Source organism: Amphiura filiformis, unplaced genomic scaffold (genome assembly GCF_039555335.1).
Source record: "Amphiura filiformis unplaced genomic scaffold, Afil_fr2py scaffold_58, whole genome shotgun sequence".
Lineage (NCBI taxonomy): Eukaryota > Metazoa > Echinodermata > Ophiuroidea > Amphilepidida > Amphiuridae > Amphiura > Amphiura filiformis.
This window is the reverse complement of record NW_027305522.1, coordinates 340,404-357,500: the sequence shown is the minus strand read 5'-3', so window position 1 is coordinate 357,500 and position 17,097 is coordinate 340,404. Positions and strand designations below refer to the sequence as shown.

Here is a 17,097-nt window from a genome sequence, read left to right as displayed (position 1 = left end):
TGTAAAAACAAATCTATGCCACTGCATGTTACTATACCATGGAAGTACTAGCCTTCCATGTTTCCTTCCTTACATCTTCCCTGATGCTTTATACTCAATTCATACTCACTGCGCTGTTAAATTATTACTGGAGTGTCGAGCTTAAATAGGCTATTAATAATGACGGGGAGGGGAGGCAGGCGCCCGGCGCGTTGTTTCCCAACAATAATGCTGGCCAATATTTTTAAATATTAAAATATCTAGTTGTACTACACAGTGGTGTGTAGCCAGTTTATCTGAACGGACGGAGGGTGATTGGCCACAGACTTGCTATATTTTTTGCCAACAGAACCCGATTTTGGGGGGGGGGGGCAGCGCTCAAGAATCTAAAAAAAGGGGGGGATTGGGGTGCAGAGGAAACTTTTCCAACAATTTTTCACCGCACGTTTATGGGGCTGGCATTTCCATCGGAAGGGCGGGGGGGGGGGGTCCACATTTAAAAAAAGTGGGCGCCAATAAAATTGCGACCCCCTATTTGACAACAAATATTTTATGACCTCCCCCCCCCCCCCCTAAACATGCTATCTATTGTCATCTTGTGACTCCCTATACATTTTGGCCATCAACAATTTATGACTCCCCTTTTTTCAAAAGTTTATGAGCCCCAGTATATGGGGCCTACCCTCTTCCGAAGAAAATGCCAGCCCCTATATACCAATATCTGTTTCCCCTCCCTCTCGCTGCTCCCCCTCCCAATTCCCGATACCGTCACTGCGGCATGCGGATAAACATTTTGATATTGAATTTTAAGAAGTAAATATCAAAATTATGTTTACACGCACACCTTTGTTGTCGCCGTTCCGTCTGGTTACCATGGTTACATGCACATGGTCCCCAACCGCTCCCCATTAATTATGATCATGATGATAGGTCATCAACGGGTCAAGTATGTTATTTACATCAGGGATGTGAGTCTACTCTCACATCCCTGGTACCATGCATCGAGTTGTAACCATGGTAACGCCGGGCGGTGGTCTTTGTGGTCAATGTGTACAGCCGTTCGGGACAACCCTGTGAGAAGCGAGTTCACATAAGGGACTGTGCAATAATAATGAGCCCGGGGAGGGGTAAGAATTTTTTTGGCCAGCCGGAAGAAGAAGGGAAAACCCCGGGTGGGGCGATTTTTTGCAAGCCGGGGGGTTGACACACATTCGTGGGGCGCCTTTTAAATAAAATAAAATGCTCTAAAAAGTTGGGGTTTTTTTTGCAAATTGGGACCCCGACATTTTTGGCATGTTTAAGGAGGGGGAAAAGATTTGTTGGCAGGCGCAAGGGGGGCATTTTTGAAAACTTTTACCCCCTCACCCGGCTCAAAATTATTGCACAGCCCCTCATCATTTTTATTTCATTAAAACGTGTTACACGATTCATATACTGCGCCCTAATTTGTCAGATTGTTATTGGGGTATCAGATTTATGATATTAATGACGGGGGGGGTTGAGGCAGTCACGTTGTCACAGTTTCCCAACAATATTGCTGGCTAATAATATGTAATGTCTAGTTAATTTGTCTACTACACAGTGGCGTAGCAAGGTTTTCGGGACAGAGGGGGGGGGGGCACAACTTGTAATTTGGTGACGGAAGTTGTGAATTGTTGACCCCGATTTTTATTCCAGAGCGCTCAAGAAGCTAACTAGTGAGGGGGATTGTTGGTGCAGAGGTATACTGGTATATTGGTATACCAATATATCCCCCTTCCCCCCTCTCTCTGCCCCCCCCCCCGTGAATTCCTGATTCCGCGGATAAACGGTAAAAATAAGAATAATTGGAAAAACAGAGAATTGGGGGAGGGGAAATAAATATTCGGGCCTATATGCTGTATGCCATACAGTAATGAGTTGATAAAATGAGTAAACAGTACCCCGGTAGGCTACGTCTATCAAAAAAGCCATCGACTCACGGTCCGGCCTGAAAATCTTTTTTTCCCGGCAAGGAAGGTCCGACTTCCCGCGAAGCATATGGCTGCAAAGCAGCCATCCGCGGCGCGTTTAGCGGCGCCAGGGGGTGTCTGAGGGGGATGATGTGGCCCCTCAGAAGCTGAAGATTTTGACATATGAGACTGTAAATGGCGCGATTTGGTGCATACTTTTGACACTTTTTTGGCGACTTGAAAGCGTTCAGAAACTTGTTGTTTATGCATGTAATGTGTACATACGTGTAATGTGTTTATTATCATCCTACTGCGTTTGAGTGGACATTCTGTAAAAATGTCGATCATCAAAGCCCGCATCAAAATGGGGACCCTAATGCCCCACTTTACCCTAATACACACGTAGTCCTGCCCTCCCCCTAAAAAGTGACGGCAGGGTTCGCCACTGGTACCCTTTGATGGTGCCCCGTCGATAGAAGGAATTTCCTACAAGAAACCTCATTGATTTGCGTGCTTTCGTATTCTATAAACATGGTAAAAGCGGTAAAATGGCAGCATTAGCTACGGTGCCAATGAGTAGATTTGTTTGGCACGCAGCTACCAGGTCCTAGCATGTTTTTTAGAGTAACGAAATGACCAAATATGGGATTGAGTTGGTCAGAAACCCATAAACAGACCTCATCATGGGGGGGGGGGGATGATGGTATGGTCTACATGTATCATCCCTTTTCAAAATATCAAGAGGGGGGTTATGTCCGACCGACCCCCCCCCATTTGCTAGTAAAGAACACGGGGTAAAGACCTTATTTGCGTGCGTTATCCAGAGGTCAAAATGGCCCAGTCTGGGACAAACTCTTGTTATCTCCATTCAACAGCTTGTCATCAAAATTCCTATAAGACTTGCGTGTTTACTTCTCCGAGATCATAACAGAATAATATGAGGCTACAGAGGAAATGACAGGTTCTTCAATACAATGTCAATATCAAGAAATTATTTAGTTTGAAAGTTCTCGGTGATATAAGACATGCACATGCGCGTGTTTATGAATAGCAAAAGTACAAGGCTAATTAGAAGATAAATTACAACATGGTTCTTCGTTAAAATGTCAAAATTATAAAGGAAATTTTACAACATGTCAACATGATAATAATTCATCTTTGTTGAAAGTTCACTGTGATATAATACACACGTAGTCCTGCCCTCCCCCCTAAAAAGTGACGGCAGGGTTCGCCACTGTTAACATCCGCCGATATAACTAGTACCCTTTGATGGTGCCCCGTCGATAGAAGGAATTTCCTACAAGAAACCACATTGATTTGTGTGCTTTCGTATTCTATAAACATAGCAAAAGCGGTAAATGGCAGCATTAGCTAGCTGTGCCAATGAGTAGATTTGTTTGGCACGCAGCTACCAGGTCCTAGCATTAGAGTAACGAAATGACCAAATATGGGATTGAGTTGGTCAGAAACCCATAAACAGACCTCATCATGGGGGGGGGGGGGGTGATGGTATGGTCTACATGTATCATCCCTTTTCAAAATATCAAGAGGGGGGTTATGTCCGACCCCCCCCCCCCCATTTGCTAGTAAAGAACACGGGGTAAAGACCTTATTTGCGTGCGTTTTCCAGAGGTCAAAATGGCCCAGTCTGGGACAAACTCTTGTTATCTCCATTCAACAGCTTGTCATCAAAATTCCTATAAGACTTGCGTGTTTACTTCTCTGAGATCATAACAGAATAATATGAGGCTACAGAGGAAATGACAGGTTCTTCTATACAATGTCAAAATCAAGAAATTATTTAGTTTGAAAGTTCTCTGTGATATAAGACATGCACATGCGCGTGTTTATGAATAGCAAAAGTACAAGGCTAATTAGAAGATAAATTACAACATGGTTCTTCGTTAAAATGTCAAAATTATAAAGGAAATTTTACAACATGTCAACACGATAATAATTCATCTTTGTTGAAAGTTCACTGTGATATAATACACACGTAGTCCTGCCCCTCCCCCCCTAAAAAGTGACGGCAGGGTTCGCCACTGTTAACATCCGCCGATATAACTAGTACCCTTTGATGGTGCCCCGTCGATAGAAGGAATTTCCTACAAGAAACCTCATTGATTTGCGTGCTTTCGTATTCTATAAACATGGTAAAAGCGGTAAAATGGCAGCATTAGCTAGCTGTGCCAATGAGTAGATTTGTTTGGCACGCAGCTACCAGGTCCTAGCATGTTCTTTAGAGTAACGAAATGACCAAATATGGGATTGAGTTGGTCAGAAACCCATAAACAGACCTCATCATGGGGGGATGATGGTATGGTCTACATGTATCATCCCTTTTCAAAATATCAAGAGGGGGTTATGTCCGACCCCCCCCATTTGCTAGTAAAGAACACGGGGTGAAGACCTTATTTGCGTGCGTTATCCAGAGGTCAAAATGGCCCAGTCTGGGACAAACTCTTGTTATCTCCATTCAACAGCTTGTCATCAAAATTCCTATAGATAAGACTTGCGTGTTTACTTCTCTGAGATCATAACAGAATAATATGAGGCTACAGAGGAAATGACAGGTTCTTCAATACAATGTCAACATCAAGAAATTATTTAGTTTGAAAGTTCTCGGTGATATAAGACATGCACATGCGCGTGTTTATGAATAGCAAAAGTACAAGGCTAATTAGAAGATAAATTACAACATGGTTCTTCGTTAAAATGTCAAAATTATAAAGGAAATTTTACAACATGTCAACATGATAATAATTCATCTTTGTTGAAAAGTTCACTGTGATATAATGCACACGTAGTACTGCCCATCCCCATAAAAGTGACGGCAGGGGTTCGTTAACATCCGCCGATATAACTAGTACCCTTTGATGGTGCCCCGTCGATAGAAGGAATTTCCTACAAGAAACCACATTGATTTGCGTGCTTTCGTATTCTATAAACATAGCAAAAGCGGTAAAATGGCAGCATTAGCTAGCTGTGCCAATGAGTAGATTTGTTTGGCACGCAGCTACCAGGTCCTAGCATTAGAGTAACGAAATGACCAAATATGGGATTGAGTTGGTCAGAAACCCATAAACAGACCTCATCATGGGGGGATGATGGTATGGTCTACATGTATCATCCCTTTTCAAAATATCAAGAGGGGGTTATGTCCGACCCCCCCCATTTGCTAGTAAAGAACACGGGGTGAAGACCTTATTTGCGTGCGTTATCCAGAGGTCAAAATGGCCCAGTCTGGGACAAACTCTTGTTATCTCCATTCAACAGCTTGTCATCAAAATTCCTATAGATAAGACTTGCGTGTTTACTTCTCTGAGATCATAACAGAATAATATGAGGCTACAGAGGAAATGACAGGTTCTTCAATACAATGTCAACATCAAGAAATTATTTAGTTTGAAAGTTCTCGGTGATATAAGACATGCACATGCGCGTGTTTATGAATAAAAAAAAGTACAAGGCTAATTAGAAGATAAATATTATTACAACATGGTTCTTCGTTAAAATGTCAAAATTATAAAGGACATTTTACAACATGTCAACATGATAATAATTCATCTTTGTTGAAAGTTCACTGTGATATAATACACACGTAGTCTTGCCCCTCCCCCCTAAAAAGTGACGGCAGGGGTTCGTTAACATCCGCCGATATAACTAGTACCCTTTGATGGTGCCCCGTCGATAGAAGGAATTTCCTACAAGAAACCACATTGATTTGCGTGCTTTCGTATTCTATATACATAGCAAAAGCGGTAAAATGGCAGCATTAGCTACTGTGCCAATGAGTAGATTTGTTTGGCACGCAGCTACCAGGTCCTAGCATTAGAGTAACGAAATGACCAAATATGGGATTGAGTTGGTCAGAAACCCATAAACAGACCTCATCATGGGGGGATGATGGTATGGTCTACATGTATCATCCCTTTTCAAAATATCAAGAGGGGGTTATGTCCGACCCCCCCCATTTGCTAGTAAAGAACGCGGGGTAAAGACCTTATTTGCGTGCGTTTTCCAGAGGTCAAAATGGCCCAGTCTGGGACAAACTCTTGTTATCTCCATTCAACAGCTTGTCATCAAAATTCCTATAAGACTTGCGTGTTTACTTCTCTGAGATCATAACAGAATAATATGAGGCTACAGAGGAAATGACAGGTTCTTCAATACAATGTCAACATCAAGAAATTATTTAGTTTGAAAGTTCTCTGTGATATAAGACATGCACATGCGCGTGTTTATGAATAGCAAAAGTACAAGGCTAATTAGAAGATAAATTACAACATGGTTCTTCGTTAAAATGTCAAAATTATAAAGGAAATTTTACAACATGTCAACATGGTAATAATTCATCTTTGTTGAAAGTTCACTGTGATATAATACACACGTAGTCCTGCCTCCCCTAAAAAGTGACGGCAGGGTTCGCCACTGTTAACATCCGCCGATACAACTAGTACCCTTTGATGGTGCCCCGTCGATAGAAGGAATTTCCTACAAGAAACCACATTGATTTGCGTGCTTTCGTATTCTCTAAACCTGGTAAAAGCGGTAAAATGGCAGCATTAGCTAGCTGTGCTAATGAGTAGATTTGTTTGGCACGCAGCTACCAGGTCCTAGCATGTTTTTTAGAGTAACGAAATGACCAAATATGGGATTGAGTTGGTCAGAAACCCATAAACAGACCTCATCATGGGGGGGGGTTATGGTATGGTCTACATGTATCATCCCTTTTCAAAATATCAAGAGGGGGTTATGTCCGACCCCCCCCATTTGCTAGTAAAGAACACGGGGTAAAGACCTTATTTGCGTGCATTATCCAGAGGTCAAAATGGCCCAGTCTGGGACAAACTCTTGTTATCTCCATTCAACAGCTTGTCATCAAAATTCCTATAGATAAGACTTGCGTGTTTACTTCTGAGATCATAACAGAATAATATGAGGCTACAGAGGAAATGACAGGTTCTTCAATACAATGTCAACATCAAGAAATTATTTAGTTTGAAAGTTCTCGGTGATATAAGACATGCACATGCGCGTGTTTATGAATAGCAAAAGTACAAGGCTAATTAGAAGATAAATTACAACATGGTTCTTCGTTAAAATGTCAAAATTATAAAGGAAATTTTACAACATGTCAACATGATAATAATTCATCTTTGTTGAAAGTTCACTGTGATATAATACACACGTAGTCCTGCCCCTCCCCCCTAAAAAGTGACGGCAGGGGTTCGTTAACATCCGCCGATATAACTAGTACCCTTTGATGGTGCCCCGTCGATAGAAGGAATTTCCTACAAGAAACCACATTGATTTGCGTGCTTTCGTATTCTATAAACATAGCAAAAGCGGTAAAATGGCAGCATTAGCTAGCTGTGCCAATGAGTAGATTTGTTTGGCACGCAGCTACCAGGTCCTAGCATTAGAGTAACGAAATGACCAAATATGGGATTGAGTTGGTCAGAAACCCATAAACAGACCTCATCATGGGGGGGATGATGGTATGGTCTACATGTATCATCCCTTTTCAAAATATCAAGAGGGGGGGTTATGTCCGACCCCCCCCCCATTTGCTAGTAAAGAACACGGGGTAAAGACCTTATTTGCGTGCGTTTTCCAGAGGTCAAAATGGCCCAGTCTGGGACAAACTCTTGTTATCTCCATTCAACAGCTTGTCATCAAAATTCCTATAAGACTTGCGTGTTTACTTCTGAGATCATAACAGAATAATATGAGGCTACAGAGGAAATGACAGGTTCTTCAATACAATATCAACATCAAGAAATTATTTAGTTTGAAAGTTCTCTGTGATATAAGACATGCACATGCACGTGTTTATGAATAGCAAAAGTACAAGGCTAATTAGAAGATAAATTACAACATGGTTCTTCGTTAAAATGTCAAAATTATAAAGGAAATTTTACAACATCTCTTCAGTTTAGCTCAGATTTTATTGTCCTAGTTCTAATTTTTGAAAAGTTAGCTGGTAACATGCCTCTTTTCTTTTAAGGGGGGGGGGGGGGTAGTATCAACCATTGTATATACGAGTGTTAATCTTGAAATACATTGATTTCACCGTACCTGATCGTTTAGACAAAGATAAAATCAAAGTGAAAAGGTGCAATAACTTAAAATATTGTTTTATTCCAATAAATGGCATAAAGTGTTTTTAAACAAACAAACGAACGAATCAAACAAACAAACGAATCATTCATCTTTCTTTTCGTCAAAAGAAAGATGAATGATTCGTTTGTTTTTAGTAAACTCATTATGAAACTTGTAGTTTGTTTTAAAATCATCAAAGAAAGATGAATGTTCTGTTTCTAAGTTCAACTCAAAATTTAATAAAAAATATAGTGTTATATAGTTTGTTTTAAATCAACGAAGAAAGCGGACCTTAATTTTTGAGGGGCTCGATTGCACCAGAGAGCTCCTAACAACATTTCAGGAGTACGTTCTAATAATACAGATATTAAAAGATTAACAGAGCTCCTGCAATTCTCAAAAATGAAGGCCTGTGAAAGATAAATGTACAAAAGGTAAACTGTTTCATATTTGTTGCAACTCATCAAAGATAGATGAACGATTTCATATTTTCTTATGCTCTTCAAACTCATCAAAGAAAGATTTGTTTAAAATACGATATTTATGAAATTGTGTTTAGCTTTACCTTTACTAAATTATGTTTTCTGGTCCAAAGAAAAACAGGGTTTGATTCTATATATGAAGAGCTTTGTTTCAAAACCCCTTACATCCACTTGCCCATTTTTGAGAACACATCAAAAAATCATCAAAAAATCACTGATATATGGGGGTTTGCAACAAAAGCAGTTTTTGGCAGGATGCTTGGGTAGGATGAGCATCCCGCCAAAAACCTGTTTTTGTTGGAAAAACACCTTATATCAGTGATTATTTTGATGATTTTTGATGTGTTCTCAAAATTGGGCAAGTGGATGTAAGGGGTTTTGAAACAAAGCTCTTCATATACTTATCAAAGAAAGAAGACTATTTCGTTTGCTTTCGTTCAATTTAAACTCATCAAAGAAAGATTACCATTTTATTTTATTTTATTTTATTTTGGTTAAAAGTCATCTCAGATAGATGATTGTTTTGTGAAATGTTTGATTCCCGGGGTTTGATTTTGTTTTATCACTGTGTTTTGTTTTGATTCAGAGGATGATTTAAGCACTTCCCAACATTCCACTGTGTTACTTGCGGTTAGCATAGCTGTGTGAGCGAACATGACACCACTACTACTCGCCCACTGCATATAGACGTACTGCACGTGCATGGTTTAATTTGAATTTGTTCAGTTATATTTACATAAAAAACGCTGTGAAGATGCTGGTCGATTTCACATTTTATGTTATCTACAGAAGGTGTGAATTATCCTTTAAACACACATCACTTTTGTTCTGAAATCGACCAAGTAATAATGACACACGCACAATTCTAAAACAACATCTTTTGCACACTGAGAGTTCAATGGGATTTGAAAAGTAAAGTGACAGTTGAAACTCTAGTGATAACACTTTCGCAGTGTATGATGGGGTTTCCTTAACTCATCCTCTGGTTTTGATTTATCAAATATAGTTTGATTTTGTTTGTATTTTGTTTGAAAATGGTTTGGTTTTGGATAGTTCACTTCTGATGAAAGAAAATTGTTTATCAAATCCACAACAACAAAAAAAACCGTCTTGATCTGAGCACGCAACACGTGTCAATCTATAAAAGCCAAAGTAGACCATCAACATGATAAAAACATTGCAAGGGGCTTTGTGGTTGCCGACATAACACACGCATTCATGCACTTGTTGTCATTGCAACCATGGCAACTAAATACGATATTCCGTCAAGTAGGGTAAACGTTGTTTGGGGGTCATTGGGTACAAACAAAATGAGAAAGGGATCATTGGGTACTATAACATTTTGAATACTAGTATTAAGGGTCATTGCACGTAGGCCTATAACTTTACAAAAAAGGGTCATTGGGTAGAAAATTTTGAAAAAAATGCAGCAAAATTCTATTTCTGGTTTCAAATTTCCAATACAAATTTGCTAAAATAAGATAATTTGAAAGTTTCCGCATTATTTTGTGGCGGCATTTTGAATTTTGTGGCGGCATTTTGATGATGCATTTCTAAAAGTGGTTCAAGTAAAGTGTTTGGATGCGAGCCGTTAGACCAATAGGCCTATAAAATAAACGCCGTGTCAGACAAAAGTCTTTGAACATGGCAAAAGTTCGAAGTCAGCAAAAACATCTAAATCCAGCGATGCTGAGGTCTTCATCAGTGCTCGGGCCCCAGTGGTTAGATATACACGTTTGTGCTAATGTTTTCTAATCAGAAACGAGTCTCCGAGTATTTCTAATTTTACTATTGGTCTAACGGCTCGCATCCAAACACTTTACTTGGGTCATTGGGTAGCCGCGACCAAAAAGAGGGTCATTGGGTAGCCGCCCTAAAAAAAAAAGGGGAGGGGTCATCGGGTATGACTTTTCAAAAAAGGGGGGTCATTGGGTATAGTCAACAACCCATTTGTAAAATTGTAAAAATGTTTCAAAGAATATTTCAAGTGGCCAGGCTTCATTTAAAAAAAAATATAACATTTAAAAGAAAGCTAGATAATCATAATACCCCTCCAGAGGGAGGGCTAGGGGTCTCTTCCTGGTTGAAGGTATACGGGAATACATGTGCCACGGGTTTGGGGTACCTTTACAGCGATGTTGGTATATCGATGGCTGGGTTTTCAGCGAAGACCAATGCGCCAAATGGGCGCATTTTGGCACAGTAATAGTACAGATCAAGTCAGCATCCGAAAGTCTGCGTGGCACATCCGTACACCATGTTTAAGACCCTCCTCCCGGTATTTGTTTATTTACTTGTTCGAGTTTTTCTTACGTGGATTAAAACAACAACAATTAACAAACACCCCCCCATGGGACAGGCCATTTACGTTTGAGTATTTGTTTATTTACTTGTTCGAGTTTTTCTTACGTGGATTAAAACAACAACAATTAACAAACACCCCCCCCATGGGGCAGGCCATTTACGTTTGAGGTCTAATGACCTGCCCTTTTTTCTTTGCCAAAAGAAGGAGGAAGCAGGCCGTTATACTATGCACAGTCTTCGTCTTTTGAGGTGTAGCCTGCCCCATTGGGGGAGGGTTGGAGGGGGTGAAACAAAAACAATTTTCACGTTTTGACTTTGAGGTCTTATGAAATCGAGTAGGCCTATGCAAAAAAATTAAAAAAAATAAAAAATCTAACTTTTGAGGTCTAGGCCTATATAATTAAATGTTATGTCCAATTTCTTTTATTTTTAATCCCTGCTTATTAATTCCCCATCATAATTACCCCCCCCACACACACCCAAGGTCTTAGCCTGCGATACGTCCATCGGTCTCCTCCGCAGCCAGTATGGTTTATTGGTTACACTCCCTCCACGTGGGGGTGGGGAGCGGAACCAAACTGGCTGCTTTGGAGACTTACTTCCCAAGACGGGTAATTAAAAAAGTGGACGGATACAAAACCCGGGATACAAAAATTTTAAAGCCGTCTAAAAGAGAGCAGTTTCAAAAAAAAAAAAAAAAAGGCTTTCACAAATGATGCAACAAATTGTTGTGTCTCTGCTTCTCAAAAATCTCCTTGTCAACCAACCCCCAAACATCGTTATCAATGCAGTCCTGTTTTGTTTTGTTTTTTGTTTTTTTTCGCGAACGTTGATGAAATAGACCCTGGGATTCCTGTGAAAATTATTTTTACCAGGGGTCGGCCCAGGGGTCTGCGATTCACGTGTGTGCTGCCATGACTGTATATGTAACTACATATCACGCCCAAATTATTAGCGTCATTCGTGCATTGGGCGGGGATGAAGGGCACAGAAACGGCAACATTAGACATTCCAGAGTGTGGCACAAAGACACCCAAAAATCCGCCCCTTCCACGAAGGCTTTTTGCAATACGTTATGTTTACGCCCAGTTTGGGTGCATGAAGCAATATCTTAGGGTAATGTTTTGAAGGCCTATGTCTTTATAGCAACTTGAAGTTGGAAGTTCCCACGGAAGTTGTGAGCTATTTTTAACACCTCCGATGCGATTGCGTTTTGCTCCTGTAAATGATGAAGCAGCGACAAAAGCATGCACAGTCAAATATAGGCTACTAGTATTACTCGTTCCTCTGTTCAATATAAAATAAAAATGCATTTTGGAATAAATAAATAAAATTTGCGTAAACCTATATCGTAAAAGGTAACATGATGATATCATAATACGCAGTTTATCTGGCCCAAGATTTCGTTTCAACATCGAATTCAAGAGCTAGATAGATAGAGCATGGAAAATCACGGGTGTGTGTGGGAGGGGGGGGGTCACTAACGACCGCAATGGCTACATCGCAGTTGTTCGCGGGAAATCAGATCAGACCTTGATCTATGGGGGAAAAATGGACGGATAACTTTGATATCCTGGCTAAGAGTCGACCCTACGGACACCCCCGATTACCCTTCAACTGACCCAACATCGAGACTATCGGAACTGGATGTAGCCTATACAAACCACTTTGGTTTACTAGTCTCATCTATGTAATGATCACGTGCAGGTAAGAGGCTCCATCTAGTGATCCAACCAATTACCAATTACATCTCTTGATTCTCGGATGACGTATGCCCTAATGTTGATTATTGCCGCGACCACGTGCGGGAAATAGGCACACCCCACCCATCTATTGTCTTTCGACTTATCTTCCATCCAGGGTCAGATGCATAAATCATAAACAAACACAAAAACCGTCATCGTCATTTCGTTTCTACAAATCCTCGTGTCACATAAATCCCCCCCCTCCATTCTCGGTAATTTCTCGCCCCAAAAAGGCGGGACTACATGTCTTAAAAAGGCTCCTTATTTGCTTTCTACATTGGCACTGGTTATCATAGTTTGAAAGGAACTTTCATGCGGGTTTACATGACGCACCGCTTTGATTATTGCGTGTATGGGGATCTCCCCTTCCTATCAGTCCGAACTGACGGTGTCCATGCATGCGTACTGCCCGTGTTATTTTAAATACTTTTTATGTTACGAAAAAATATTAAATTTCGCAGAATCATGTTCATAATATGGTTAAATTGACTGTTTTAAACTATCATTTAAAACTAAAAAGAGTGAAATACGAAAATAATGTGTATATGACTTTCGGTCCGTGTTTTGCACAGCATTGAGATCCCAATGCTCTGTGAGCGCTCCCGGGAAGCGCTGCACCCTACACTCAGCGCTGGCTATACTCAGATATAGATAACATGAATTTCTCCAAGGTAGCGAGTGAACATGATTGAAATTAAATATCATAATTCAATACCCTGCGTGAAAAACTGAACATTTATACATGCATATGAATCGGCACTAAAAATTACCGGCGGCGTATGCCTTTTTGATGAATGGAAGATTTGGTTGGTGCATTTCAATGGACGGTGACCGGCGATGATAAACATATAAACGGGTAAATCATGTTATCGAAAACTCAACAACTTTTTAAGTGTTTATTGACATAGCAAATTAGCACTTCACACTTGGTAATTTCGTCAGCAGCTACATTATCACTAAAGCGTGTTCTACCGTGAGATCGCGTGTTCTACCGTGAGATTGCGGGAGACCGCGGTAGCTTTGGGCCAGATGCCAAACATCCGAGAATTCTCGGGACAGACGTTTGAGACCACTTATTGTCAACACGCGTGTTATAATAAGGATTTTCAACACGCAAATAACACGGCAAAAAAAGCGTGGCACGCGGTCACTTACACGTGTCAGGTACTGTACATCGATCACTTATCGGAAAGTATTCGACACAATAGATGAAGTATTTGATTGACAAGGTTACCCCTGCGTCCCCTAGCTGCTTGTCTAGACATGTCACATGAAATACAACCAATAATATACACGGTAACAAGTATCAATTGAGCTAACTTGACTGCTACAACTGGTAGCCAGCCAAAGTTCCTGATAATTTTTTGTGATTGCCGCATTAAAATAAATTTGCATGTCCGGCCAAGCCCAAGTGAATATGGAACTATTTTTTGGGACCCGTTGGCATTTATGTGCAGTACCGCATGCGGTACTGCACACTTCCGTTTACAGTCCGCATGCGGAACTGCACCTTCCGTCACGCACTTCCGCATGCGGTACTGCACATCCCGACGTGCATCCACGTATGCGGTTCTGGTTCTGGTTCTGGTTAGTTTCTCTGCAAACGCTTCTGTAGGCTATCACGCAAAGGGACGAAGTTCACAGCAGCAGCTAGTCATAATGTGAGTCCCTAATAAGCGTAGCTATGCTCATGTCTTTCAGATGACCTTTGAATATGTTAAGTGAGGGCGCTTCTTTGGTGCAATCAGGTAGAAGATTCCATTCTGGAGTTGTTCTTGGTATAAGGGAATATTTGTATTTGTCCTTCTTCGTGGTGGATATAATAAGGGTGAAAGGAGACTTGTTTCTCCGTGTTCGTCTAGATGAGGGGCTCTGCTTTAAATGGTCTAAGTTGACAGCAGTCAGTTGATGAAGGGATTTGTACATGAACGTGAGTCTAAAAACTGCCCGTCTCTCCTCCAAGGATTGCCACTTCAGCTGTTGGATCATTGAAGAAACACTGGACTCTCGCTTGTAATTTCTCATTGTAAACCTCGCTGCCCTCCGCTGAACCGCTTCTATCCTGTCCTTCTGATCTTGATAAGGATCCCAAATTGAGCAGCAAAACTCAAGTTTGGGCCGGACGAAGGGATTTATAGGCTATTTCCTTGATGTTTGGTTTACAGCTATGGAGATGTCTACGCAGCATACCCAAAGTTCTATTTGCTTTGGAGGTGATGTTACCGATGTGGAGGTTCCAGCATAACTTTGAAGTGATTTCAATACCCAAGTAGGTGTGATGGTCAACTGTCTCAAGTTCGCAGTTATGCATACTATAAGAGTATCTGATGGGATTTCTTTTGTCGGTGAAGCTCATGACGAAACATTTTTTGCTATTTAAAACTTCATTTGCCAACGTTCTTCCCATTAGCAGAGCGTGTTTACATCATTTTGCAGCTGCTGACAATCAGACTCTGAATGAATCCTACGGTACATGACACAGTCATCGGCCATCAAACGGACGGACAGTAGATGTTATTTTGTCAGGCAAGTCATTAATGTATAACAAAAAGAGGAGCGGCCCTAGGACCGTTCCTTGCGGAACGCCCAAAGTTACTTTGATGCGTTCAGATGCACTTCCATCAAGAACAACACGTTGAAATCTAGATGTCAAGAAGGATGATAGCCATTCGTGAAGTTGACCTCTAATTCCATAGTGATGGATCTTATTTAGCAATCGCTGATGTGGCACTACGTCAAAAGCTTTACTAAAGTCCAAGATAACCATATCTGTTTGCCCCTGCAAATCAAGGGACTTAGCCAAGTCTTCAACAGTAAGTGCTAATTGAGTTTCACAAGAACGACCCTTTCTAAAGCCATGCTGATGGTCAGTTAAAACTTGATGCTTTTCTAAATGGGCCATAACATGGTGGAACACAATATGTTCAAGTAGCTTACAAGCGATTGCAGTCAGAGAAACGGGTCTATAATTTGATGGAGATGAACGGTCACTCTTCTTAAACAACGGCGTCACATTGGCTTCAAGCCAGTTTTTTGGGAGATCTCCAGTTTCCAGTGATTTCTGAAAGAGTTTTTGTAAGACGGGGGCGATTTCAGAGGAACATTCCTTATAGACCCTTGCAGGAAGGCCATCCGGGCCTGCAGCTTTGTTGACTTTTATTTCATCAAGAAGCTTCTTGACACCAGGGATAGTGACATTGATGCAGGGCATTGATGGGATGTTTGACTTTCCCATCTTTGGAATGTTTTGCAGATTTTCCTCAGTGAAAACTGATTGGAACTGGCGATTCAGAAGATTTGCTTTCTCTTCTGCTGTGGATGCTATTTGATCACCGTTACCAGTGGCTAATCCCGCGACTCCAAAGGCATGCTGTTTTTTTGCCTTGATGATCGAAGCGCCAGAAAGGTTTAGTGTCATTTTCCTCCAAACTATTTCCGACAACATTACTGACATATTGCCAGTACGATTTTCTGATGTCCCTATCGAGAGATCTTCGTAGGACCTTAAAATCCTCCCAATGTTGTTGGATTCCAGTTCTGTTTGCCCTGTTATACAAACGTTGTTTACGTCTGATTGCACGCTTCAATGATCTATCAAGCCACGGTAAATGCTGACGGGTTGAACTCAGTTTAGACGGTATGTGCTTATTCATAGCGTCACCAACAGTATCCTTAAACGATGTCCATAGGTCTTCAACTGAACACGACGCCAATTTGGTTGGAGTGAGGGATTTGTTAAGTTCACTGATAAGTTCCCTAATCTTTCCAAAATCCCCTTTCTGATACATGAAAATCCTACGATGCTGGGTTTTGTTTATGTGGGGCACCATGTTAACATTCACAACCACAAAGTCATGATCGCTAATACCCGTTTTAACCTGAGCATCATGAACCAGCGATATGTTTGTACAAAAACACAGATCCAAAATATTTGCAGTGATCAATGCAGATCGGGATGTGCACTACCGCATGCGCCATGCGGTAGTGCAATATTTTTGGTGTATTTCCGAATGGGGAACTGCAATATTTTTGGTGCATATCCGCTAGGGGATGTGCAATATTTTTGGTGTTTTTTCCGCATGGGGATGTGCAATATTTTGGGTGTATTTCCGCATGGGGAACTGCAATATTTTTGGTGCATTTCCGCTAGGGGATGTGCAATATTTTTGGTGTTTTTCCGCATGGGGTACTGCAACATTTTTGCTGCATTTCCACATGGGGATGTTCAATATTTTTGGTGTATTTTCCGCATGGGGAACTGCAATATTTTTGGTGTATTTCCGCATGGGGTACTGTAACATTTTTGTTCGAATATCCGCGTGCGGGAATGCAATATATTTCGTGCAGCCCTGCATGCGGGGTGAACATGTTTTTTCGCATGTCCTCATGAGAGAATCCGGGAGGGAATGCAAGACGAGTTGTATGCCCTACAGTTCCGCGTTCGCGGCGGCAAAAAGGTTTTTGTTGTTGTTGTTTTGTTTTTTTTGTTTTGTTTTTATGTAGGCCCTGCAGCGGAGAAAATATTATCACATGCATATATTATATAAATTT

General features: G+C 41.0%; 1 protein-coding gene across 1 annotated transcript in view; it reads left to right on the top strand.

Moving 5' to 3' along the window:
- LOC140144479 (uncharacterized) overlaps nt 1-17,097 on the top strand; it is a 167,233-nt gene that overhangs the window by 58,344 nt on the left and 91,792 nt on the right.